The 27455-nt window shown below is 40.6% G+C and overlaps 1 protein-coding gene across 3 annotated transcripts in view; it reads left to right on the forward strand.

Moving 5' to 3' along the window:
• Positions 1–724: 724 nt before the first annotated feature.
• Positions 725–27455, forward strand: part of LOC138809815 (contactin-5) — a 463911-nt gene continuing 437180 nt past the window's right edge. Inside the window, exon 1 of one of the 3 annotated variants that reach the window (XM_069996830.1) lies at positions 725–784. The gene's annotated coding sequence lies outside the window, so the exon portion shown is untranslated. Of the gene's footprint in view, positions 785–1344; positions 1496–27455 lie in introns of those variants that run through there. The other 2 variants (XM_069996838.1, XM_069996810.1) reach the window with 2 other exon arrangements.

Genomic DNA, 27455 nt, shown 5'->3' on the forward strand with positions numbered 1-27455 from the left:
TGCCCCGAAGCTAATGGTCGCCCCTCGCCTGACCGTCACCAGACGGCCTCTCCTCGCCAGTCCGGCCTTCCGGTCCGTCCTCCTGCTGGCGGCCTGGCCGGGCCTGCTCGTCCTCCCTGGACCAGGCCTTGGCTGGCTCGTCCTCCCGCTGGAGGCCCGGGCCCCATCTCCGCGCTCCCGCTGGCCGCCCGGCCGGCCGGCCGTCCTCCCTGGACCAGGCCTCCAGTGGGTGGCTGGCTGCGCCCCTCCTCTCCACGGTGGGCAGGGGTCTATCTGAGGAGCCAAGCCGGCCCCGCTGCCTCGTGCCCGCTCGGCGCCTTGGCACGCTTTTGCGGACCTGCGTGTGCACAGTTGGCACACACTTGTTTGATCGCCCGCTTCTACGCCCCGGCGGTGGGGGAGACCCCGCTCCGCTCCGCAGCGTTCCGGGTGCGCCCCCCCCCCCCCCCACGGCGGCACGCGCTCCACTAGGACCCGAGGCGCCGCGCGGCTCCGACCCGTCCGTCCGGCGCGCACTCGCCTGCCGGCCCACAGCGGGCGCGGAGAGCCAGCCCGGGGCTCGGGGAGAGCGCGGTCCACGCTGACACGGAGGCACACGAGCGAGCGGCGCCTGCGGGGCGTGGGCCTGGACGACCAGAGGACGCGGACGGACGGCCAATCAGAGCCGGGCGGGGCGCGGGCGCGGCCGCCGGGACCCGCCCACAGGTGGGAGCCAGCCCGCGGGCCGGGCGCCCAGCGCCCTCCACAGGTGCGCCCGCCCGCGCGTCAGGCCGGCGGCAGGGAGGTAACGACCGCGCGGGGCGAGCGGGCGGCGGGCGGCGGTGGGAGTCGGCGCCGGCAGACAATGGCACGGCGGCGGCCGCGGGATTCGCTACCTGGGCTGCGCTTGCGTCCGCAGCCGCCGTGCGGGGAGGCGGCCGGGTCCACCGCCGCCCGCCGCGGCTCCTGGGAACCGGCGGGAGGCGGCCTCAACTTGCATGCCGCGCCTCGGAGCGGGTGCTCCGGGAGGACGGGCGCGCGTCCTCGCCGTGCGCTCGGGCGGACCGGGCCAAGGCGTGCGGCGGGCGGGCGGCGCCGGCCAGCTCGCGCCCAGGCTCCGCCACCGCCGGGCGGGCGCCGCGAGGCTGCGGAGCCGCAGGCGGGGCGGGGCGGGGCGAGCGGCGCGGGCTCCTTTAAAGGCGGGGGCGCGCGGGGGCGCGAGTGCCCTGGCAGCGAGCGGTGGGAGCGGCCGCGGGCGGCCCGGAGACCCCGCGCCCGGACCAGCCGCCCGCCGCGGCGCGGGAGCCGGTGCCGGTGCCGTGGGCGCCGGTGGAGCGGATGCCGTGCCCCGTCCCCGCCGCGCTGCCCGCGGACGCGTGAGAGCCCGACCTCCTCCGCGGGCTGCGGACCCGGGACCCGGGACCCGGGGACCGAGCGGGCCGTGCCCGCCGCGGGCCGGGGCAGGGGCCGGGCGCGAGGACGGCCGGGCCGGGCCGGGCCGGGCCGGCGGCTCCGGGTAAGTGGCTGCCCTCCGCAGCCGCGGGCGGGCGCCGCCTCTCCGCCGGGCCCAGGAGGCCGCCCGCAGCGGGGCTCCCCGCCGGGGGACGTGGGAAAGTTGGAGCAGGAGCGGAGGGCGGCGCGGGCCGAGGCCCCCGCCGCTGGAGCTGGGACCGGGCTCCGCGGAGGAGTTGGGACTTGGGACCGGGAGGCCGAGTGCGGAGGCCGGGGAGCGGACGGTGGCTCGCGAGAAGGACCGTGAGGACCCGACCCTTCCCGTGGCCCGGGCCGAGACCCGCAAACGCCCCGCTTCGCTTTAAGTTACGTAACGCCTCTCGCCTTCGCGAGCCCAGAAGCGCCGACTCGGAGTTGTCGGAGCGGCGATTTACCGGCGAGAAAACAATCAGCGCGCAGCCGGGCTTTGGCGTGGAGAGTGGCGAGGAAAGCCCAGGATGCCAGGCGGGGTCCGAGGCTGGAGGGAGGCTGACCGCACAGGCTACCCCGGTGGCACGCCAGCACCGACCCTTGACCTCCAGCGAGCCTAGAGTGGGCGCTGTGTAGCTTAGCCTTGTGACCCTGAGGGTAAAAGCAAAGCTTCAGCCGGTGTTAAATGCCTGCAGTGTCTGTTGATCAGCTACCCTGTCTTAGCCTGGCTTCCCATTTCCTGCAAACGTAGCTTTAAGTTGTGTCTGGTCAGTCTGTGGGAGCTTCAGCAGGACAGTCTAGAAGGTGACAGGCACGTAGTACCTCCGTCAGATCGGAAAACTGGCCTTAGAAGTGTTTAGCTTAAATGAGGAGGAAATTAAATTGAGTTAAAAGTCACAGAAAGGGAGTGTGATAGTAAAAGGATTGCCCGCTGACGGGAACCATAGTTGAAAAGGAAAGCCGGCGCGGAGCTGCGCGTGAGGGCGCTTGGTGGGATGCTCCAGTTCATCCTGCTCAAACCCGAAAACGCAATGACACGGCTCGTTCCATAGACAACTCAACACGAAGTTAGAACCCTGACGAGCCAGAGGGAAAAGCTGCATTCGTGCAGAAGTGGATGAGAGACTTTGTGTACGTGTCCTGGTCGGCTCCGATGCACCCCTGTGTGGGGTTTTGGGGAAAGGGGCAATGAAGGGTGCATTTTCGAAGTGGTTTCAGTCACGGGGTTGAAGAGTGACTTGGAGGATCTAAAGTCAAATCATGGCCAGATGAGCGAGCTGTGTTTATTTTGGAGTCATTACAAAAATCATTTACTTGCTTGTAAAAATACACCCTTTTTTGTAAAAGTTAAAGAAGTGACTGGTCAGAGGTGAGTGTGTATGTGCAAACAGATGCAGCTCTTTGCTAGTGTATCAGCTAAAATGCCTTCACCAACTTTAGAGGCAGCTGCGCGGCTCCGTGTCAGGTGACTTAGCTATAGGGCCAGAGGGTGTCAGTAAAGGGTAGAAGGCTCTCTGGGTGAAAAAGTAACCATTCCGGGCTTTGTCTACCTGGTACATAAAGATAAGATATATTTTTGTGAAGATTAAAATATATCAAGACGGAAGCTTGTCTAGTATTTATTGCATGAGCTTGGCTAAAACGCGGTGGTCCTGCAGACTCTCCAGGGACCCCGATCCATGAAAACCTGTCGGAGAGAGAGCTGTATGAACGAGAGGGTCTGCCCTCTCCATCCCGCCATGCCCTTTTGACTAACAGTAGTCTCTGAGTGGTCTTTTGGAATATAGTTTAAACACTTCTACTAGAAGTCTAGGAGTTTCTCTCAGTTTCAAGATTCATGCATAGTGTTAGTGTCATAGGCTTCCTTACTCTGAAGATACAAACACGGGGACTTGTTTAGGACATGGTATTTTTTAGGCGACTGTAAGGCTCTGATACTAGGTTACATGAGCTTCTCAGCACTTTAGAACAGGAAAGACCAGTCGGAAGCTCAAACGAGTGGAAACCCTGTGGAGGCCTATTTTCTGAGCACTTGTGATCAATAATTCTACATTAGAGGCTAATATATTTTAAAAAGTAATGAAGTATATAAACCGCCATACTTAAGACTTAGGATTAAAAACTATGAACTGGCTCCCATCTTTCTTGTTTCATGTGATTTCTGAATAATTCCAATTTATGCTGCTTAGTTATGATAAATAGAATATAATAGATTTCTAATTTTCAGACACTTGAAAGATTTTTGTAAATAATAATTTTCATTTAAAATTAATAAATTGCAGTGTTTCTATATGGTGAAATGAGAATTTTTAAACCAGTGTAGTGTGTGTGTGTGTGTATATACATATATGTGTGTATATACATATACACACATATATGTATATATATGTATATATATGTGTGTATACACACATACATATATACACATATCTGTATATACACACATACATATATATACATATACATATGCATATATATGTATATATATGTTTGTATATACACACATACATATATACACATATCTGTATATACACATACATATATGCACATATACATATATGTATATACACACTTCATATATACTTTTTATATTAAAATTATTTCACATATTATTTTGTAAAATTTAATCAAACTTCTTTTAAGACAATCTAGTCTACAATATTTGCATAAGATAGACATAGAACACTTCATCCTTATCAAACTCATAATGAACTTTTCTTTTTTAAAAAATATTAGTGTACGTTCATCTTACAAAGGAGTTTCAGGCTGTACTTCCATACACGCATATACTGTAGTCTGGTAAAATTCAAATTTATCACGTATAAGTCTCTTGAGAAATTATAGTCATGTTCTTCTCCCACGTGATCCTTAGGCTGCAGTTCTTTGTGATTTGTATCATTTTTCAATAACTTAAAATGTTTCATTAGTCACATTTGACAACAAAAGTGTAAAACATTTTTTTCCTGTTTTTTCTTTTGGTGTTCACTTAAAATTCATAAAGGCATAAAGCACTTCCTGTCCTGAGTTACCATTTTCATTTTTTTCCACCAATACATTTCTTTTACCAAATCCATGAGGATTCCCATATTTCCTTTACACATCTCCATTCCAGACACTTCACACATCAAACAGTTGAGCTCTTGCTAGCAAAGAAGAGACAATTTACTTATATGCTCTTTTCTGCCAGCACGGCTTATAATTCTTGGGTGCTAAAAATATGAACTGACGGAAGGATTAAGCATTGACTGAGGTGAACATTATTTAACAACTTGCTGTGTAATTTTGGACTAGTCATTAAAATTTTTTTTACATGATTTGAAAGTAATAGCTTTGGTTTACTTGTGATAATATACAAAATAAACCTCTTTTCAATGAGAAAAATGACCATATTGAACACATCAAAATTTTAAGTCTCTGATATAAAAATATTCATTACCAGGGCTTGAACTCAGAGCGTATACTTGCTTGCCTTCCATATTAGAGGGGCACTCTACCACTTGAACCTTGCCTCGAGTCTGTGTTTTTGCTAGTTATTTTAAACTTCTCAGCCCTTGAAATGCTATGCTCTGGCTCTCCGTCTCCTGAGTAGTTAGGATTACAGTTGAGTCAAATTTCTCATTCAATAATCTAAGCTTAAATTACATAAGGCATAATTCTGAAGGTAGTTATGGAAGAGAATATTTATATTTTAGGGCAGGAAGTTTTGAAAATATTCCTGTGCATGAGATCTGTTAGTCAAGCAATTTTCTTTGATAGGCATTTCTTGCAAACCTGCTGTATGTGATAGCATTTGCTTTGTGAGGGCCACAGGAAGGAAAAGGTGATCCCTGAATGGAGAGGTGGAAAGGCGTTCATTGAGAACAAAGCTCAGTGTAAAGCTTAAGGAGGCATGCCAGCAGACAGCACCACAGACACATCAGTCACCCACCCTGAGAATCTCGGAGAAAGAGGTGTCCTTGTGGGCATGGATTTAACCAACTCCCTGAAGATGAGTCACCAGGCCTTGAAGGACAGGCACACAGACATTTAATTCTAGATTGGCAAAGATAGGTTTTCAGTTGGTAGGAATAGAGGCAGAAAGGAGGCAGATGTATGGAAATAGGAAACCTACTTATAAAATAAAGAACTCTCTGTAATGCAAACAGAAGAGCCAAAATACATAAAGGCATTTTGAAGATTCTGAAATACAACCAAAGAATCAGGATTTTGTTCAGAATCAAGAGGATAGTGTTTTTCTCAAGATGAAATGGATTTATTTCCATCATACTTTTTTCTTTACTGTGACATGACCAGGTCACTCCTCCTTTCCTTCATTTATTAATCTCAATTAATAGAGTTAAAGTAAATGTAATTAAATGTTTTCTGCGTTTTGATGAGAAGCAGCATAAACCCTACCAGCCTGATAAAAAGAAAACAGACCACATATGTGGCAGATGGGTAATGGCAAAATGGACTTGTGGGGCTGGTCAGCCGGCTTAGTGACTTCTTGTGTGTTTCCTGTACTAACTCCGTGACCTTCTCGAGGCTTGCTTCTCTCTGGATGACAGCAGCTCTGCGTGTTTTGGAAAGGAGACAGACAGTAGGTCTGGAAACCAAAACTCTTCCTTAATTTCTCTGGGCATAGATGTTGTATTTTTGTGTGAATATACATGGGTCTTCTCACTCTAATGTTCCAAATACAAAGACAATGTCCTTCTTGCCAGAGCTCGGGATATTCACCTCTGTCTGCTGGTAACTGAATGCTTTCTATTTGGGTTTTTAATTTTTCTTGGTCTTTGTTTTATGTGCATATATTATATGTGATTATCTCTTTTTGGTCATTTTTTTCCCTTAAAAAAGAAGTCTTTATTTTTCCTTTACAAAGCTATTTAGATCACAGATTCTATTTTAAAAGTATTCTTTTATGACAGTAAAATGGTCTAGACCACTTGCATATTTTACTCATGTATTTTTTTCTACTTTAACATGTTTTACTCTTTTTAAAAAACTCATCTTTTAGAAGTAGTTGGTGCTGCCAGTAAGGTGTACAATGCTTATTTGTGAAAATAAATTAAACTTAAGATCTTTTAGAAAGTGTTGGATTTTTAGAGCAAAAAATTAAAATTATTTTTCTCAGTGTATGGACATTTTATAGTTGTTTTTTCCATTAAGCACTACTTATTTTTTTCTGATTTTTCTGTGTTTTGCCTTTATCTTGGCTACTTGAGCAACACGCGTTTTGAAGCAAATACATTTTATTGTTTCCTTGTTGAATCATGCCACTCCAAATAGTATGTCCTTCATGTCTATGCAAGCTATTAACCTGTTCTTCAAATATTTATCTACTGATTTTCGTAGTGTTACAGAAGGTAAAAAAGAAAGAAGTACCAAAAACAAGTCTTGCATATGAGAATGGGCTCCATTAAAAATAAAAACGTGATTAGATTCCCCTGAGTGTGGGGATGTCTGACAAAGCGGGGGAAAAGAAAAGTCGGCAACCAGAAAAGCAGACTGAAACCAGCTAGTTTAGTTGTCCAGTGAGGACATGATCAAGCACATATCCAGATCCTATCCCAAGGTACTAAAATGATCCCTGGAGTTGATGTGTTGCTGAAACAAAGCTATCTTTTCTGAATGGACTTTTGTTGTAAGAGTTGTGAAGTGCCAGGGACCCCAAATTAGCAGGTTGTTGCTGGAGTATTGATGTATAGGAAAGAAATGATGTAGTGTTCTCATTTATCATTCTTACTGCTCCCTTAGACTTTCTGTGTGATCAGATGTCTGCTACGTTACAGAACTTAACAGATGCAGAAAAAGTTAAAAGAATTATGAGGATGTATTTTTGCTCTGAACCACCAGTTTCAAATGTTAATTTTTATTTGGTTACTGCTTGCATTTGACTATTGGTTGTCTATCCCACACTGATTGCATTTTACAGAAGCAATTGTTTTATCATTAGATTTTTTTCTCTCTACTCACTAGAAGAATTCAGTTTTTTTTTTAATTTGATAAGGAGGAAAGAAAATACAAATAAAAACATGTATCTTCTTGTTAATCTTTTTTCTGGGTAGCATGGACATGATTTAAGGACTGATGTGTAGACAGGCACTGTTTTGTGTAATAGAATCATCATAACTGTTCTCCTAACCTTTCTCCTATTATGGGCTCGATGTTTCTGTGTGGTTTAAGAACTCCGCCTGGCCTTTTAGGCGCCCTGGAGGCTCCTCAGCGACTGCAGCAGTCCTGCGCCTGCGAGGGAGGCCGGGGCTGCCAGGCTTTCAGTATGTTTCCATCACTTCTGCACGCATGCCTTCTGACCTGCTTATTCTGCCCCAAACAATGTTCTCAGGTATTTTCATGTTTTTCCTGTCAGGAGATCAAACATGTTTTGGTCATTCTAATCAATTACCTGGATTTTTAAGTTAAATCATCTTAATTTAAATTGTTTCAATGCACAGCACTCCAAATAACAGAAGGGTGCTGGCAGTGAGCACTGCGCAGGAGGAGGCCCCCCACAGTGCCACGGAGACGGGGGCTCTCAGGAAGTCAGGCCCTCCTGGAACTGGGCACAGCAGGCTGAGGGATTGGACTTGACCTGATAGTGGGGATGAAGTGAATGATTGGTGTGAGTTGTCTTTTCCTCGTGGAGATGAAGGAAAGTTGTGTATACAAGAAGAAATTGTGAAGAAATTTATTGTTAATTTATTTAAAGTTTAAGATGCATTGACTGGCTAAATTTTGCAACATTTACATTTTTATCACACTTCACACTGTAACACTGCTAGATACAAACCAAGCACAGAACCCAACAGTTACTTAGCTCTGTGGAAATACAGGTGGTTGGTTTTGTTTTCATTTCTTTAATTACTTAATGTTTCTCAACACTTCCAAAAAAGTTAAAACTTTTACATACAAAATCTAGGACATATATTACTTGGTCATCTATTTTCAAATAAGACAAATGGAAAAGTTGTGACCAAAGATGTATCCTAGTGTATGCGTTGGTTCACCCTGGTTGGACCTCACAAACAGCATTGTGAGACAAAAATTTTCCTTTTGTAACTGAAATAAGTCACAAACCTAGTTATTTCTTATCACATTATTTTAATTCAAAATGTTATATTTATTTGATACCAAAATTATCCTAAATAATTCAATAGAAAACTGAATAATAGTAGATACTTCTTGTTTTGTTACAAACATACAAATAATTAATCAACTAATCTTTTTGGGTTAAAAGACTTTTAAATCAAACCTGATAACCATTTTCTTTTTCTTTTTTTGCATTGTATACATAAACTTATTTGTTAAATGATAAAAAATTCAATGTATAACCTAAAAATTAAGGAACTTGAACAAAATGTGTGGTTTGGGAGGGGTGGATGAGAAGGTTAAAAGGGGTGACACTGATCAAGAAGCACTGTAGTCATAAACTTCTCTGTTGAATGGCATTTTTTTGTTTTCATAAAAAAGGGTTATTCTGTCTGGAACATTTTCCAAAACTAGATTAAAAATAGACACGTTTAATTCTGTAAATTCATCTGCTAACATGAGTAATAATAATGTAGTATAAGTAAAGATTTAAGAAAAACTTTAGAAAACTTCTTACAGAGGATTTGAATGTAATCAATCATCTAAAAGGTGTTTTCCAGCTTCTTAGGTCACTGGCTGTTTTTTTTGTCTGGGAGCATGCTATTACTTCCTTTGGTGCTCTTCTCTTCTCTTTATCATTTTTATCTTAAGACACCATGCTTTCAGCCAGTTCCTTGGAACAAGAGCTCTGAATTTTCAATAGGAAATGCTAGCGAGCTGCAGAAAGGACCCGTGTTCTTGTTGTTTCCTCCCCCGCCCCCCACCACTTGAAAACTCATGCTGCTGTTCATTGTATTTTATCTGCTTCCATAGAAAACATTAAAAATAAAAATGAAATTGAAGACTTCCTTTTGAGATAAAAGGGAAACAGTGTGAGGTGGCAGACACAGAGACAGTAGCTGGGCCACAAGCATTCCAGAGTTCCCCACTGACTTGACACATTCTGGTGTTCTGTAGGCCTAGCTGCTCAGCAGGATAGGTGGGCAGATGATAATTTACCCTGAGCACCAAATCCAGACACAGGACACTTAGCACTGCCTTCATATCGGGGTCTTTGTGTTAAGAAATGGGTGGCCTAAATGAATCAGCAGTATCCCATGAAACATCTATGGTTTTCCCAAACTTCCAGGAGGAAGTTTGGTTCTGCGAAGACAATTCACATTACAAAAAAGTGTTTCAAATCTCAGAGTATGTAGAAAACATGTTTTTAGGGCTCAAATAAATTCCATATATCCATATTGATTATTCTCAGTGGGTTGGGAGGATCGCTAGAGGAGGACATATGTATCATCTGTTTGTTTCACAGATCTGAGGCTGTAATGAGAACAGTTACGTGGGTGTTTCCAGTGGCAGAAATAGGATGGGCATTTGGACACTTGGGGATATTTTTCCTCACATGCCATATAAAGGGGGAAAGACATTGGAGGAAATGGCAGAACTTATAGACTGACACAGTCTGAAAGAGAAAAATACCATCTGCCTGCCAGGACCAAAGCCATGCCTACTGTATATATGTCTGGGTGTTTTTGTTTTTGTTTTACTGTAAAGCGATGAAACTGTTCAGAGGCTGAAAGCATATCTGAGAGTGTAGGGAAAACTGTGGAACTAAAGATTCATAAAACTACTACACATTGGAAATACACTTCGTTACATGTAAGACAATTTTCATACTTCAGATATTTGGTAAAATTTGTCATACATTAGTCTAAGTTTTCTACAAAATGCAAAGTTTAAAGGTTTACAAACAAACTAAAAATCTACAGGGATAAAAATAACCAAAGAAGTATTGAGTTTGTACAAAAATAAAACATAAAAAAGAATAGAGTTTAATCTAGCCCAGGCTGTTTGCTATTTACAATGTATGCAGCAAGAGGATAGTCTTACAGTATCCATTATTTAAGTGTTTTACTGACACTTATACTAACTTGCATGTTTAGGTATGCATTCACTGATCTTTTGGGATTAAATAAAAAGGATGATTACAGATTCTACGTGCTTTGTATCAACATTTCCTTAGTCACATCATTTTAAAAGTGATGTGGTATTACAGAGTTTCAAAAAATTAAACATCAGTTCAGTATCTTTACCATTTTCAGGCTTAAAGTATTTTTGGGTTTTACTATATTTATCTTACTGGCAACCACTACTATCATCATCACCATCTTCAACTTAGAAGATGAACTGAATCTCTAAAGAGAAAGAAATGCAATGTCACTAAGTGTGAGCTACTCTCCTCAGATCAAGCACCGTGTTCTCACTTATCCAGTGAGAACACAGAAAAGGTCAGATTATGAACCTCTTGGGGTCTTGAATATCCAGTGTGACAAATTATAGTTTGCAAAGTACTTTTTACTATCAAAAGACATTTTAAAGGCATTTTCTCGTTTCAGGATCTCCCTGTGTAATTTGTGTATTTGAAACAGCGTTTCTGTTCAGTATGTCTCTTCTCCAAGGTCTTCAACTCCTTCACTTTAAAAAAATAGCTCCAGCCTTCCCGCTTTGCTAGCCTTTTCCTTCTGACACAATATGTATGTATTCAAACGACAAGTTTTAAAGCGTTAGCCTTCTTGTCGTCATCTTGTTCGTACTGAAGGTACCCCTCGATCTACCCTTCGCCACAGGCCTATCTGCTTACCCATCATCCCTTGAGTGGGCGTCCACCACAGGCTGAAGCCATGGCACGGCTGAGCAGTCAGTGGACGTGGGCTCGAGAAGCCTTTGGTGGTAGTTCTTTCCAAAATGATTGCCCTCAGAAAGTGTGCTTTTATTAAGTTTATTCACTCGTCCATTCATTTATCACTCAGCGCCTCACACCCGCTAGACCGGTATTCCTCCTATAAATGGGTGTGAGTTGAGATATTTGTGCTGTATTTTTGCTGTAATGAAAAAAGCAAAATAACAAATAGCACCCCTACATTCAGAATTCAGCACAACGAGAGGTCCCAGTGACAGTGTGGAAAGTACAGTGGATATTTATACATGAAGATTTCATAATTTAATTTGGAAGAGTCTGCTAGATAATTTAATCATTATTTGTGTGTGGCACTAAGGTTTGAGCTAAGAATGAGCTCTCTACCATGTCTTCCACACTACTGACCTGTTGTGCTTTAGTTATTTTTCAGCTAGATCTGGCATTTTCACTCAAGCTGTCCTACTGATTTCTACCTACCAGATGGCTGGGATGGCAGGTGTGTACAACCATACCTGGCCCGGATAATATCTCCTTCTCAACCTGCATACCCCTCTTTCAAATCTACCAGTTTTACTTTTTATTTAATTTATTAAATACACAATGCCTGAACACTCACATTGTGCATATACAATGAGTAAGTAATAAACACAGATTTACAATGGAAGAATACTTAATGACCGGCTTTGATACCGGGGGCACTCGTGCTGAAAGCATGTGTGTATGTAGAAAATGTGTCTTTTAATGTCAGGAAGAACATTGTGGTTGCAGGGATAAAATACAAATTGTAAATTGCATAAGATAGATTTTTTTCAGTCTTTTAAGAGCTTCTAGGTATATAAAATTAAGTTACATCAATTGATAGTAATTAATACAGGAAAAGCTAACCAAGAATTTTAGCCAGGTGAGCATAAATATAACTTGTTATTAATAGGATCAACTGTTCAGCTCTTGAGTGTATGAAATTTTACCCTAATAATTCAATTTGATATTCAAAATGCCTTAAAAGTGATAAAAGCCATGGCCCATAGTGACATTTTCTTAGCTCACTAAACAGTTGCACAAGGACCCTGGCACATGTACATACATTTTGCAGTTCCAGGTGCATCATAAACAGTTGTTTTTTGCTTAAATAGTACTTGAAAAAGCACAGCTTACATTCTAGGTTGAGTTAACCTTACGTAACATGGAGAGGGCTATGCACCCTTGAGAGGGCCTTGAGTAGTCTCTCCCCACATTGGTGGACAGGGCTTCTCGTCATCACAGCTGAGCCTTAAGGGGACGGATAGCAAGTCAGACAGTGGTGGCATTTTTCAGGTAAAATGCAAGGTGACCCCAAATACCAAATGAACACAGAATTTACAATCTGCCTACATAGGCTCAGGCACCACTGTATAGTACCTAAGACAGGACAAGAGAGTCTACAAAGGGAAGTCTTAGACCCAGCTGGTTGCAGCCCCGTGGTTTACCCATCATTCCAGAGAGGCGTAAGGTGCTCCCTCCAACTCTGAAGATAAACAAAAACAAAAAAACTATCAATCCTGAAAAGATTTTATAACCATCAGTTCAGTAATTATCTCATACTAAACCTACATAATCAAAATCTGACCGAGATCCTGCTTTAAGAATCTTCATACTGATTAGACATAAATGTCAATATGTTGCATAAATTACTAAATAGGAGATGGCTACAAATGAGTCGTATCTTGCAGTGTGTGCATTTATCATCATCTTTGTAAGCTTTAATGCAGCTCATGAAGTGAGTTTTCAACTCTCAGGGATTCTGTGTTCAGCAGCTTTAGTGGCAAAGCAGTTCTGACCAAGGAGTGATAGACTGTGAAACTCCGTATCATTTAGATAAGAACTCAAGAGGAATTTAATCCACTGGAATGAGTCCAGTCATTGTGGCATTAGTTACATCTTAAGCCTGTGTCTTGGGCAAAGTGGAATGTTCTGCGACAATTCATGAGATGTGGTCATCCTACCATTTCCTTGGTTTGCTTTTAATGGCAAAGCTGAACTAAAAAGCCATGGCAATGTCCTCTGACCACACGAATAATTTCAGCTGGAGTGATGAGTCGTTTAATGTTCTGTTGGAGGCTCTGCAGTTTCCTCCAGCAATTCCCTCCACCTTGGCAGAAGAGATTTGGAAGGCCAGGGTAGCAGGTGACATGCCTGTTCTGTGCAGTAGGGCAGGGGGCACCTCACTGGACCCCAAATTCAGTGTTTTAGACCATGCCTTTGACATCTGGATTTTTTGGTAATTGACTTGTGATGGATTTAAATGTTTAAGGGGACCTAAGTGGCCAGTTTCTTTTCTGTGTTTGCAGATTCACCTGAACTAGGTAGAGAGGTTAAAACAGAAAAGTTTTCAATTTTTTAAATAAAGTAGATAAACACAGACTGAAAATAACTTTCTGAAAATAACTTTCTATATTTTGTGACATCTCTATAACTGATTATTTTCACATTTAAAAAAGAAGAAAAGAACTTTCTTGTTCTATTTTATTTCCCAAGAATGGATGATTGTGTGAGTCCAGTGGATGATGACAGTATTGTGCCACGATTTTTTTCCTCTGATAACAACTTTTTGTTTTATAGCAAACAGCCATTAATTTAAAACTTGTAAATTGGAAATCTGGGTCCATTGTAGTAGAGTTGGTAGAAATACATTCTTTGAGAATGTGATTACCTCAGTAATTCTTAAGTGTTGAGAATTACATCCAAGCAAAATGGTTCTTTGATGAAATGCATTGATTGACAGTTTATGAGAAAGTAAAACAGAAAGAGAACCTGAGAATATGTGCATTAGATAATACAAGTGGGAAAATAGAGCATTTTATGCATATTTTATGTAAGAGAATGAAGATATAAATAAAAAATAAATGTACAATGAATTATTTGAAATATGTGGACTTTTAAAATTCAGTTTTGTAGAGGGGGCACAGTCTTTATTTAGCTCAGATATTGAATTTGCAAAAGAAACATCTTTCATTAGCTATTTCAAATAGAATATGACAGAGTATAAAAAGGCCAGCTATAGCCAGGAGCCAGCCCGGGAAGAAAAGTCTGTGAGACTCTTATCTCCAATAAAGCACTAGAAAACCGGAAGTGGCTCTGTGGCTCAAGTGGTAGAGCGCTCTGTTTGAGCTGAAGAGCTGAGGGATAGTACCCAAGCCCTGAGTTCAAGCCCCATGGCTGACCAAAAAAAAAAAAAAAAAAAAAAAAAGCCAGCTATAAAGGCTAAAGAAAGGTTTGGTTTATTTTTTATTTTTCTTTTTTGTGCTGGTCCCAGGGCTAGAACTCTCAAGGTATGCACAGTGTCTCTGAGGCTTTGTTTTGTTTTGTTTTTTTCTTTCTCAAGGATAGAGCTCTACCACTGAAGCCATAAATCCACTTGGGCTTTTTTTGGGGGGGAGGGGGGAAGATGTAGAAATTGATTGGATATGAGTCTCATGACCAGGCTGGCTCTAAACCATGATCCTTAGATCTCAGCCTCCTGACTAGCTAGGATTACAGCCATGAGCAAATGGTGCCCAGCTAAGAAAATACATCTACATGGATATGTACATTAAAGTCAGCCTTGTGTGAAAAGTAGGCTCTTTGATAGTGAACTAATGTATTTTGAAGTGTTAGTCAGAGTTAGTACTATCTATGATAGCATATATGCAGTTAATTTAGTGGCTTCTCAGAGTTTAGGATTTTTCATTTCCTTCTCATGAAATATAGTCATAGCTAGATCCCCCAAATATTCAGCATAACAATTGTTAATATCATACATATGTATATTAATCTGAGATGTAGGCACATGTATGATGCCTATGCATATATATGCATGCTCATTTATATATGAGTATGGATATTTATATTCACTTATAATGTATAGTGTGTTTTACTTCTGAGTTATACCTTCAGTTCAGAATTACATGATTTATCATGGCCAAACATAGGAGGATGAAATAAACTATCCCCTAAAACATGAATAAAACAGCAATTTACCTAATTCAACTATATTCGTGGAAGCTTTTAAAAGAAGACATTATTTTCATTTTTTCTTTTGCATCACTTCACTTTTACTAATTACAAGACAGATCTCTTTACAATGTATTTTACAAAAAAATCAAACCCACACACTTTTAATTGGACAGCTTTGTTTTCATTCTGGGATCTGGGATCAGTGAAGTTGGTCCCGGAGGAAAAGAAGCAAAGAACTGAATCATTAATGTCTTCTAAACATTTCTCCCTTTTGAGACTCATTTAATTTTCAATATTGGTAATGACTATAGTCAGTAGTAGTATACCTAAAAGTACAACATGCATTTGCAATAGTCAGCATATCATTCATAAAATTTCCTGTGGTGATTTCATTTAGCATTCCAAAAATCGCCAAGGGGAGTTCCATTACCAGGAATGAGCCTAGCTCATTTCTGCAAATTTATTTTACGCCCACAGTCAACAGCAGGTATTGATCACCCATGGAGTTGCGAGCATTGTGCTGTGTAGTGTGAGGAAGTCATTCCATAGGAAGCAAAATATTTGCTTGGAGAATCACTCTCTTACCATCTAATGAAGGAGAGAAGGAACACTTTATTCAGATGATTAGCTATCACTCCAGCCATCCATTTCCTCTTAGTCATTAACATGTTTAACTTTACTGTGCTCTAGCCTTTTGCTCTTTAAAGCATTGGCGTTTTTATAAATATTCATGGAAGTTTATGCCTTTCAAATTGACTATAGACAGGCAATCCATGACAGAATTATATCAAGAATGGGCCAGTGTTGGTGGCTCATGCCTGTAATCCTAGCTAATCAGGAGGCTGAGATCTGAGGATCTCGGTTCAAAGCCAGCCTGGGCAGGAAAGTCCATGAGACTCTTCAATAAACCACTAGAAAACCAGACATGGTGCTGTGGCTCAAGCGGTGGAGTGCTTGCCTTGAGCTGAAGAGTGCAGGGACAGCGCCCAGGCCCAGAGTTCAAGCCTGATGACTGACAAAAAAAAAAAAAAAAAAAAAGGCAGACAATTCATCTCTGCTAAGAATTAGGAAAACCAATGGTAAACGTAGCATCTTCCTGTGCTCAGTAAAGAAAACACAATAAAACAAGGCAGAGTCTGGCAAGAGTCCTCATAGAACAATACAAAAGGGGCAGCAAAGCTAGTGGATATGGGCTTATCCATATGAATGAAGAACATTTCAATATTAATCATGCAGAGATTGAGAAAGAGAGCTCTTGAAAAGTATTGTTACAAATTTTAATGTGTTAAGTAGCTAAGAACATTTTGGGAAATGAAAGTGCCTAAGCTCTTATTTTGGATACCTATCCAGTGGTTTCAGATTGCATGGGTTAACTTGCATGAAAGAAAACCGTTTGATATATGAACCTAGGATGAATTTAGGGGAAATTTTCCCAAATTAAGCTGAAGAAAAACCCTCTGTGATTCTGTCTTTGAATTCCTTCAGTGTCCTGTGAAGTTGCTGCCTTAGCCCATCTTTTGATTCTGAAAATTCTGTGTGTACATGCATATCAAATTTCATCTAATTCCCATCTTACACAATAAATGCTGTACACAGAAATAACATATGTAGGAGACACTTAGATTTTGTTTTAAATGACTGTTCTTCTATAACCTCACTTTCCTCTATGTTCACATGCATTCAGTGGTCAATAAGGGTTTTTTTTTAATCTCTTGTATTCTTTCTTATTTAAGTAGTTATGCAAAGGAGTTGCCATTTTACAAAGCAGTTTATGAATGCAATATATCTTGATAATATCATTCCTTTCAACTTTCTCACCCATCCCTACCTTACCTCAATCTTCTTACCCTTAGTCTTCTTAATTTTGAAGGATTCATGACTACGCTTTCCCCCTCTTCATTGGTCTACCACTTTCCCCTTGACTCCACCTCACCCCTTTCCAGAACCTACTTTCTGGTGAGTTTGAATTTGTACAAAAAGTTTAAAACCCATTTAGCTATGTACCAAGTTCTATTTCTAGATTATGGTCTTTCATGTAAAAAATAAAAGAAATCTTTAATCTTAGAATTTAAGTAGATTCAATCTGCTTCCTAAAGTTTCTAAAGTTTGCCTTGCATCAAACTATTTGTTGAAGTCAAATCCAATCTATTTTTATAGGAAAGAAGGTAGAAAATAACTAAAACAACAGGTCATATCAAACACGTATATTTTCCCCAAAATCCTTTTAGGGCTTATGCAAATTGGAGTCTTTAAATTTGGATTGTTTCATTGTTTCTCCGGGCTTTTGGTTTTCTTTTTTACATTTCTCCTAGTACTGGGGTCTTAACTCTGTCTTGTTTGGCCTTTGAAATATTTTTGCTACAAGGAAATTTCTCTATTCCAGAGAAATAAGAGAGATTCCAGATTTACTTGAGATATAACTGGACTTTGGTGGTAAATCTTAATGTTCTACATGGATAATTTTTTTTGGGGGGGGAGTCCGGTCGTGGGGCTTGAACTCTGGGCCTGGGCGCTGTCCCTCAGCTCTTCAGCTCAAGGCTAGCACCCTACCACTTGAGCCACAGTGCCACTTCCGGCTTTTTTCTTTTTGCTTATGTAGTACTGAGGAATCGAACCCCCCCCCAGGGCGTCATGCTTGCCAGGCAAGCGCTCTACCACTGAGCCACCTTCCCAGCCCATACATGGATAATTTTAAGACAAATCCATTTGATACTCTAAACGGGAAGGAGATCTATATAATGCTAATTACTAACAATGCCAATTGGAAACAGACCATTTTTCTGAATTTCTAGGTTTTGTAGGTTATGAAAACAGCTCAGTCAATAAGTATTCATCTATAGTGTGCATTGGGCTTTGTTTACAACATTGAACTCAATGTGGAGTTTATCAATTTGTGTTGATCCCCAAAGAGTTTTGTATTCTCTTTTTTTAGGAACTGTTTTTTTCATAAACTCTATGGTACCTATTTACATACTTACAGTATCCTAGCTCCTATTCAATGGACTCATTTGTTTTGTAAACCTGTATGGCTTATGTTCCTGCTTTCTTTCCAGTTGAAGAGCCTTTATGCACCGGCCCCTCAGCTCAGTCTGTTCTGGCTCATGGTTGGAATTGGAGTGAGTCTTGCCCTGAAGGAATCTTGCCAAGCTCACTGTTGGCTGAGTCATTTGTGCCCTTAGGCACTGGATTCCTCAGGCTGCGTTGCTCCAAGACTCTCCTTTAGTTGCCGCTTCAAGGCTTGAGTGCTTTCACCCTCTGATGTTCTCTTTTTGGTTTCTGTGCTGGGTTTTCAAGGCCTCGTAGTGTCTGACAGTTTCTCATCAGAGCATTTTCCTGCTACATGCCTCGTTACATGGAGGTGTCTGCTTGTTCCACTGGGCTGATGCTCCCTAAGAATCTCTTCTATTCATTTTATCTCAAGCCTCAGATTTATTTAGTGGTAAACCATGATGTAATGTCTGTGTATACACATTCATAATCACATATCTCACCAAATAGCACTGTGTGTGTACACACACTTACATAATGAACCATCTCAGCAAATACCTCTTGTGTGTATGTCTGTATATATCCAGTTGCATAACCATCTCACCAAATGCCTGTTTTCTTCTGGAGCAAATTGTTTGCACACCTGCGTCATCATTTCACTAGCCAAGGTATTGGAAATAAATAAAAGATGCGTTCTTGTTTCACTGTGCAGAGAAATGAGCTTATTGGGAAGGCATTCAGGCAGCCCATAGAAACAGATGCAGCCGAGAATTGTGCTCACAAAAATAAAGCCTAGGTCAGTGAAACCAGTGGAAATCAGGTACCTGGAAACAGCCGTGCTAGCCTGAATGAAGCTGGCTGGCTCAGGAATCGTCACTGAAGACTAGGCACCGGTGCCTCCGTCAGAGCAGTAGCCAGCGGCTGTTGGACACCTTCTCCCCACTGAAATCACTGTGAAGAGATTCCCTTTTCAATCATGAGTCTTAAATTCTAGATCCAGTGTTCCAGGTGAGAGCATTAGATTGGCTGAACTAGTTTAATCTCTCTAGGTCTAGCTGCCAGGATCAAGGCACAGACAAAACGCCAGCCTTCTGGCTCGTATGGAGGTAACCATGGTTTGTAGCCATTCCCCAGCCATTCCAGACACACAGTACACATCTGAACACAAGATGTGATCCAGATTCTGTTTCCAAGGAATCGTGGAATCATGGAGAATATCTGCAGAGTTGATACAAGATCTTACATGTGCACCTGTGGGCTTTGATTTTTTAGTTTGACTCTCTGTGTTTCAGTGTTCCTGCTCAACATTATTCTCTTGGTGCTAGAAGAAGAGGTAAATTATGGACACTACCTTCAGGTCAGATCTCAGCTTATCACTTACCTGACAAGCAGGAGCAGTCAGGAGAAACAGTTTCATCTGGTGGAGATAAATTATGCGGTCTTTGGGATAGAGGGTTCTATTGCCTTTGAAACGCTTGAAAGATTTCATATAATACTACATACTCTTAAGGTTTCTTCAGTGAGTCTAATCTGTTTGTCCTGAGATTTTCCATAAAAATAATCTATTTCTTCCAATTTTTTGTTTTTTTCATGCTTCTGAACAACATGTACTTTAAAGTTAATCTAGAAAACATACCATACAATTTTATTTTTCCCATAAACTTGTTAAAAGACTAGATAGGCTATCATTTTCTTATTCCAAGATTTTAAACACCTCACTTTGTCCTAGGAAGCCTTTAGGAACAGGCAGGCAGTGCATCTAGATAGAACAAAAGCCCTTTTCTCATACGACAGCCAGGTGACTGAAGCCTGTCCGGAAGATGGATTCCTGATTCAGTTACACAAATCAGTCATGTACTTCACTGAACATAGTTTTTAAGCAGAACTTTTACTTATGATCTATGTCTTTATTCAGTAAACATTCAAGTGCCTGTTCTGTGCCAGATTAAATAATGTATTGTACAACAACAGGGAGAGCAAAGCATGGTGGTACCAATCCTGTAACCCCAGCTTGCAGGAGGCTGAAGAAGGAAGATCATGAGTTCAAAGTGTAGCCAGGTCTACACAGTGACTCCCTGTCCTAAAAAATAGAAAAGGAAAGAAAAAAAGCAAAAATTTACATTGTAATTTATCTTGTATCCTAGTGGGGCTATTAGACATATGTCTGTACATATGTATACATAGGTATACATGTGAACATAGTCATAGTGCTTAGGTAGTAGAGAAATGATTGGGTAAAATTGGGGAAGGTAGAAGAAAAAGGGTTGAAATTCTACCTAGGACGACCAAAGAACTTGATTCTTAATTATGAGAAAGAATCTACACAAATAGAAGAAGAACTATGTGGTAAAGGAAACAAGGTACATAGGTAGTGATTCAGAAACCTCCCTATTTTTGCTAAGATCATAGAGGCAGCAAGTTTGATGAAGTAAATGTCAGAATTAGGTATAAGGGTTGTGAATGCGATGGAAGCAGAAGAAATCGTGGACATGGGCCAAGTGGTAGAGCAACTGCTTAGAAGGAAGTCTTAGAAATTGTTAGAAAGACTGGGTTTTCTCTAAAATGGCAAGTCCAGGAGGGCTTTGAGGATGGGAGATTGTGCTCTAGCATTGACTAAGCAAACTCTATTCCTATGTGGGTCTTAGGTGGACATTTAAACCTGCATAATACTCTGAAGGTTGCCAAAACACTTGAGCAGCAAAATAATGTTGACTCTGCTAGCTGGTGGCATGCAGCTGGTTAGTTTCTTGGATATATTCTGGAAGCAGTGCCTGCAGGCTTTGGGTACACTGTCTGTTTTAGATGTGAGAGGAAGGTTTACTAATGAGCGCAGTTTCCATTCTCATATACAAAATAGTGGTTTTCTCTTCATGGAAATGATATACCAGGAAGGAAAAGCATCAGTGGAAACTCAGTGTTTGATACAGTAAGATAAGTTTTAGCTATCTATAATTATACATATATAATTTTATATAAATTACGTATAGATATATAATGTTTTTATATATACACTTTTCTGTAAATTGTATATGTATCATATATAAAGATAAATATGTGTAATAGATGGAGTTCATGGAAGATGACTGGGTATATGTGAATATATAATCTAAGTGTCATAGCACATACACGATGGAGTTGCATCTTATTACTTCCACATAACCTCAGTACAAGTTTTTTTTTTTCCTTACATTTTTAGAGTCAAGGACGTCATGGTTTGTAGATCTGAGTAGCTGAGCTGCACACAAACAGCATGTTTCACGTAGAATTGGACCTTTGCTGTTGAAGAACCAGGGCATCCATCTGCACCTCACCATCTTCTTTCCCTTCTCCCCTCCCCACACCTCAGTTCCTGCTGTGTGCTCTTCTCACCTTGATTCCTCCCCTCCTAGCACCTGCTCTGTTTATCTGCTCAAAGTCTGTCCTCATTGTATACATCACGGTTTGGCACAATTCCAGTCCTGTGAGCTGGCAGGCAAGGACTCTGTAAGAATGACCAACATGGCACAGAACTCAGGTGGAGAATGAGTTCAAGACTCCAGACAGGGCTAAGTGATGAGAACTCGGTGGAGGATCGGGAGAAGTGCTAGCTAAGGATGAGCCATTTATAATTTTATGCATGTATGCAGATTCTCACTTAAGAACAGGATCAATTATTTGGTTTTCTTTACTTTTTCAGTTAAATTAGTGAAATTACAAAAATTTCCCTTCAATTAACTGAAAATAAAACAAATGCATACGTTTTACTTTCTATGATTTTTAAAAGGCAAAGTAATACCTAGCTTCCCAGTCCTCTGTTATCCTACCAATTAACTGTCTTACTCTAATTGTTGTTATAATGCTTAAGCATTTAGAAAACAATGAATTAAATAGCATTTCATGTGACTCTAATGGAAGTAATTGTAATGAAGAAATAGAAACATAGATGACTAAATGTCACACAGCAAATGAAATCCACACTGTCTGGCCCTGGTCAGTTTTTATGATGATGAAAGTCTTTGGCAAATTATTATTACAGCAATTTAGAATTTATACTTATAATACTGAAGATGATAGAGGGAAATATCCTGCTGATCTTTATTTAGACCGGTACTTTCATATCCTTCACTGTCCCTGGTTCCAGGATTCCAGGATCTTCCCTGTGAAGTTCTTTGTCTCGCCGTCTTTGGTAAAGAAAGGTCAGCCCAAAAAGTGAATAAAAATAACTATTAGAACAAAAACATTTATATTAATTTTCTGTAGTGACCTTACACATGTATATCCTGCAAAAAGTATTTTTCTAAGTAAATGTATATGGATTTAAATAAACTATACATTGTATCACTGTTATATTTGTTATATATGCTATCCAGACATATGGTATATAGACCATATGTATACATGGTATATATGTATGGTTTTATATATATATATATATATATATATATATATAGTATATGGTATATATGTATGACATATTGGATTGTACTCAATGGATGAGGGGTGAAGAAAATTTCTGCAACTGCCTTGTTACTTTTCTTTCAAATTCTGTTTCTAATGTATCATTTCATTAGCTGGTATAAGTTCCTTACATATACTATCAAGCGCATTATCACTCACAATCTACCAAACATGTAATGCAATGCATGCAGTGTGCTTGAACATATGCATACACATAACACACACACACACAAAATACTGTAGTTCGTGTTGTTTATCCAGGTTCATGGCTATTTTGAATGAGAAAAATCTAGGAATGGAGCTAATGCTCATTTAATGGTAGCCCTGGGAAGAGTGAGTCTGTCTTCCTCCTCTCCCTTTCTCTTACTCCCTCTGTCTACTTCAGCATTTGGGGCTAGTGTCAGGAATATTAATTTTAAGACATGTTAGTAGAAAGACTAGTAGGATTTCTTTATTAAGTTAGAAGGTCACATTAATACATTTTCCTTAAGTTTCCTTGTCTTTCTTAATCACAGATGCTAGATGCAAGCTAGTACTTTGCCAAGCCCTGCTTAGCACAGAGGGAGACTGACTTTATGACCGGTGGGTGTGGCGACTTAGTGTCTACCACTGGATTTCAGGAGGTGCCCAGAGCAATGTGTATGCAGGGCATGATGAATTTATTTCAGTCACTCTTGGCTCTAGCCCATAGGTTATGCAATCTGAAAACATCTGTAGACTCCTTTCTTCTCATTAAAAATGAGCTTTTAGAATTCACACACTTGTACATTTTCATTAAAAGCACTAGAAGAGTTCTTACTGCCAAGTTGCATTGACTTTCCTGTAACATCCTGTTTGCAATATGTGTTCAGAATTTCCAGTCCCTCCATTAATATTTCTATTAATAATCTATACACTGTTTAATGGCTTTTCATTAATAATATTATATGTGTCAGTTTCAGTAGATTTACATTCTTTTCTCAATAAGGCATTATACATTTATTGAAGCTTTCTTTTGTCCATATAGGATATATAAACCTAAAGATAATTCTAGTAAGATTACTGCTGTTATACAAATACAACTTATGATCATAACAGTTGCTCATGAATTTACCTAACTTTCAGAAATCAGTGGTTTATAAACAAAACATAAGCTTAAATTCACATGTAAAATTCAAAGGAAAGTTTGCCACAAGAAATTTCTGTAGACGAGCTATTGGTTATGAAATAAGGGGGAAAAGACCCTAAATAACAAAAGCAAATCTGAAACTAGTTAGTATACCATAAAATTGTAACAGTGTATTTGAAGCAAAATATAATAAGACAAGTGGAAATATTTGAGAGAAATTATGCAACCTTAAGTATATATAAAAATAAAATGTGCATTATTTGAAAATGTTTTTCCTCTTACAATCTGGATGTTTATTGGCTTTAGAAAGGCCACCTAGTTCAGAACTAAAACCACATGAGACTAAAGCTATCATAGTGACTATGATCTTGCTCTGATTAATAATTAATTGGCTTATAACCAGGCCTGTCAGTGTTAAGATGATGTGGTCATAGAAGATTGGATTAGTTACAGACAGGAAGGAAAAAAAAATGAGCTTGATGTATGGATTTTTTTTCACTACACAGAAGCAGCACAAGTAGTTTACTCAGGGACATAGAGGAGAGAAAAGTAGAATATCAGTGTGCAGTAATTGAAATTTTGCATTTGTTGTTCAAAAATGTGTAACCAGTAAAGCTAGGCCTTTCTGCCCCACATTAAGATGTATTTTCAAGTAGTATTATATTGAAAAGATACACAAATCTGGCTCAAAAGCTCTTTGAAGTACTCTGTCTTTGCTGAAGGCTTTTGAAGAGAAAGCAAGCAGGGCATGGTGCTGCACAGGTGTGTGAAAATGTCCTCTGCTCCTCTTCTCTCAGTGCCTGAACAGTAGTAGCACCATGGCCCTCACACCCAGTCAGGTCTTTCTTCCAGACTGCCACTCTCTGGACAGCTCTCCTTCCACAGAATTATAACCTGCTTTAAATTCTGAGATTTACATATATTTCGGTAAATGGAAGTCTGGTTAGATACTCTAAATTATCTATCCACCGCTATAGAGCAGAGATCCAGGGCCAGTGGCCAGGAAGTTCTCCTCCAGTGGCTGAGGGCAAGGGGAAGGCTGTGTGTCGCCACAGTTTCATCCAGATGTGATGTCACATGCAAATACAAGAAGGCACAGTGGGCCTAGTAATGACAAACAAGTCTACCGCTTCATTTCATATGCCTAGCGTTGTGCCTATCCTAACAAAGACAAAAGTAAGTTAACAAGGTCTCCAGTGCCTTCAGATTTGTAAACCGTTTTTAGAAATCAGTTGAGTGAGCTGCCTGGCAGGTGAATGCAGGTTTGGTGTGGGAATGTAGTGTATGGTGACCTGTGTGACTATACCAATTAAGATGTCCTGAAATGTGAACTACCCATACTGATATGAAGGACATGGCATAGAAATATAATTACTTCACCATGATAATTCATTACACGTGGAAATCAGCTTTTGGCTAGATGGGCTGAACTATATCACCTATTGTTGGTTTAGAGCAGTGACTAGGGACACTTGGCGTGCCTTTTTGAGGGGTCTGGAGTAAAGGCTAACAACAAGGTATCTCATTTATCTCTGTGCTTTCAGCCTTTGGGAGATGAGATAAGGAAGCCATCACCTGTTTACAGGCAGACACCAGTACCATGATGAACGGGTCTGCGCTGCGTGCAGCGGGAATCAGACATGGAGCTTTAAGACAAAAGAAACAGATACCAAGTAAGGACAGGAAGCTGGAGCTGGTGCTGAAGGAGTCAAGCACCTGCCTAACAAGCTCTAGACTATGAGTTCAAACCTTAGTCCCACCCAGATCATTTCTCTTTAGCCTTAGACAGGCCTTTATCCTACTTTTAGGATTTTGGGGTGAAAAATAGCTGCTTTTAAAAAGCATTTTGGAGAGGCTGGGAAGGTGGCTCAGTGGTAGAGCGCTTGCCTTGCATGCCTGAGGCCCTGGGTTCGAGTCCTCAGCACCACATAAGCAACAAGAAAAAAGCCGGAAGTGGCGCTGTGGCTCCAGTGGTAGAGCGCTAGCCTTGAGCTGAAGAGCTGATGGACAGCGCCCAGGCCCAGAGCTCAAGCCCCACGACCAGACACACACAAAAAAATAAATAAATAAAAAGCATTTTGGAGACATATCTCATAAATGTGGTAGCATTGGTGTGTGTGCGTGTGTGTGTGTGTGTGTGTGTGTATGTGTGTTGTTGTTGATTCCACAAAGTGAGAGGTGATCTCTGTGTGTGTGCCTTTATCTCCTCTCACCATCCAAACCAAGCCTGCTTCTTGCCACTTTTTAGCATTCACTTGAATTTTAACCCATAGTTCAAAATTAAATTCACTTAAAACTATTACAGATTTTGATAACATATTGTATCTCCTTTTGAGAATATTAAAAAAATACTTTTGTTGGATGTCAGTGGCTCATGTGTGTAATCCTAGCTACTTAGGAGGCTGAGATTAGACAGGAAAGTCCTTGAGACTCATCTCCAACTAACCACCAAACAGCAGAAATGGAACTGCTGCTCAAGTGGTAGAACATTAGTCTTGAGCAAAATAGCTCAGGCCAGCGTCCAGACCCTGAGCTCAAGTCCCAGAACCAGCAGACACACCCAAAACATGTTTTCATGGACTGAATGTGTGACTTAGTGGTGTTGAACTACTTAATATTTGTGAAAAAAAGACAAAACATTACTTTCTTGAAAAACACAAAGAATGTGGTGTTATCTACTTATATTTGTAAGTAGACATTTTATAAAAGGGAATGCTATTTTTATTAAAATTTATATCATAGCATTTGTGAAGGATCTTTTTCATTTCTAAATTTATATTCAAATGATGTAATGAGTTAGTGTTAACTTGGTAATATTGAAATTTACATGTTTCACAAAAACTAAAAATGTATTCTCATAGTATAAAGAAATAAAATTTCCATTGTAATATTTAGAACTTAATAGTAATTTCCTAGTAAAGAAAATGTTTGCTTTTAAGTTCACTTTCAAAAATGAAAATGTTAAAATAGTAGAACTAATAAAAATATCTTATTACATTATTAGAACATAATAAAATAAAACAATAATACTAATACCAAACTATGCCAGTTTTCCAATGAATTTCCTGTTAGAGTCTGTTTCCCATTATAGATGAAAATAAAATTGCAAAGTAATTATGTATATTTAGATTCATAATGATCATAAAGAAGGTACAAATCAAAAAAATAAAAGCATGCTTTAGTACCATATCAAATTGATAACTCTCCTCAAGAGGATAAAAAAGGGAGACGTCTTGAGGGCCAATGGCAAATAAGTTACAAATACCAGAGAATATTTAGTTTTAATACAATATGCTTTCATTGTTACTAGGCTATTGTACAGAGGGCTCACCATTTCCTAATTCACGTAATGAATGTACTTCTGTTTGGACGGTGTCGCTCCTCCCTCGCTCGCTCCTGTGCCAGTGTCTACTGAACACCATGATTGCGTCTCTTCACCTTTCCTCCCTCCATTTCTGTGTCTCCTCTTTGGCACCACCACCAAAAAAGACAAACAGACCAAATCTAAAAGCAAAAACAAGTAATGCCAACACCATTAACAAAAACAAAAACAAAACCACATTTCCATGTCCTTAAACACCAGAGACTCTTAAACCTACCTCTTAGTTGTAGAATGCAAAATCATTTCAGGGGAATTTCTGATCTCTTTGCTCATACCAGGGCTTGAACCTCAGGTCTTGGCTTTGCTCAACTTCCTTGCTTGGCTGGAACTCTTATTGCTTGAATCCCACTTCCAGCCCAACTTTTTTCTGGTTATTTTGGAGATAGAATCATCTCACAGACTTT

This window comes from Dipodomys merriami, unplaced genomic scaffold (genome assembly GCF_024711535.1).
Source record: "Dipodomys merriami isolate MVZ:Mamm:240054 unplaced genomic scaffold, mDipMer1.0.p SCAF_103, whole genome shotgun sequence".
Taxonomy (NCBI): Eukaryota; Metazoa; Chordata; class Mammalia; order Rodentia; family Heteromyidae; genus Dipodomys; species Dipodomys merriami.